Raw genomic sequence first — 1425 nt, 5'->3', positions numbered from 1 at the left:
TTTTACTTTGAATTGTTTGTATACTTTTGCCTACAGTTGTATATGTATATATTTTTCTATCCACACTGTCCTTTCGAACTGCCATAAATTTAAATGTGTATACCCTTACTGATATATACATACGTACTACATATTTACATACGCAAATAAAAATGGGTAGATGCCTTCGTTACCCTTTAGTCAAGTGGCTTGAATATTTGAACCTCAGTGCCAAATTTTTGAATTTTTCGGTACCAGATCTGATTAACACATCCGTACAAACTTACAAATTGTCTGGGACTAATAATTCTTATTTTATTTTTGTAAAGTAGCCTAATTTCGTTAAATGACCTGTTACGTGTTTTTACTTAAGCAAGCAAGTATCGCTGCAATGAAGGCTTTCACACACTGCCCCCTCCTCCACTTTGATCTCGAGCGTTTTTATTTACTTTGAATGGCTTAAACCATTTTTTGCTATTTAGTAGTTTTTATTACTTTGTGGTTAATGGTAAAATCCCTGCTCGAATGAATGGCATATTTAGAGCCTATAAAAACACATTTCAACAAGCACGCATACGTTAATGTACATTTTTATGTATGTATATTAGGGTGGTCAAGAAAAAAGTAATGTCGTTATATTAATGCTCTCATCCCTTAAGATGATTGTTCAAAAAATATTTAGTGGTCGCGCAAAGCGCTTCAAGTTTTCTAGGTATTTTACATGGGAATTTTCGTAGAAATGGCATGGAATTCCTGAAAATCAATATTTTTCGATCGGAACACTTTGTTTCTCCTTAAGGAGACTTCCAATAACAATACCCAATTGTTTATTTAACCATTTTCTATTATAGGCTATTTTTACAGGACCACTACAAACCCTAAATGGAACAATCCTAAGGGGTGAGAGCATTAAAATTCCGACTTTACTTTTTCACATGCATTTTTGAACAACCCTAATGTATATACATATATATCGAGGGCCCTCCAAATGATTTTCTCTTCTACCGAAACGCGTTTTTTTATTGTTATTTACTACATTTCTAATAACGTGTTATCCATTTCGCGTCATTTCACAATAAAAAGTAATGTGTGTTTCCACCGACCAATGCGTTAAAATTATTATAATATTATTCTACCAAACTGCGAAATCTTCAGTGGCCGCATATCGTGCACTACATGGAGATTATGGTCAATCACCAATAAATAAATAAATATTTGGCGCTCACCTCTTTCCTAGGATGTGCCTTCTTTTTACGCCACCTCTGGAGAGCAAATGGTTTTTATGGCAGGCGCAAAAGCATGCTCAGAGATTTTGGCAAAAAGTTTCAAAAAAAATAGACTATATTTTTTCAAAATCCGGTGCGAAATATTTTCGGGACAGTGAAAAAAGACGCCTGTCAAAGCGCAGTCCTCATCGCGAATTTCTGTTTTCTTAAGTCTGACTAA

This window comes from Rhagoletis zephyria, unplaced genomic scaffold (genome assembly GCF_001687245.7).
Source record: "Rhagoletis zephyria isolate East Lansing unplaced genomic scaffold, Rhagoletis_zephyria_1.1 Rzeph_scaffold_04698, whole genome shotgun sequence".
In the NCBI taxonomy this organism is placed as follows: Eukaryota; Metazoa; Arthropoda; class Insecta; order Diptera; family Tephritidae; genus Rhagoletis; species Rhagoletis zephyria.
The sequence above is the reverse complement of the archived record's forward strand: the minus strand, read 5'-3'. Positions refer to the sequence as shown.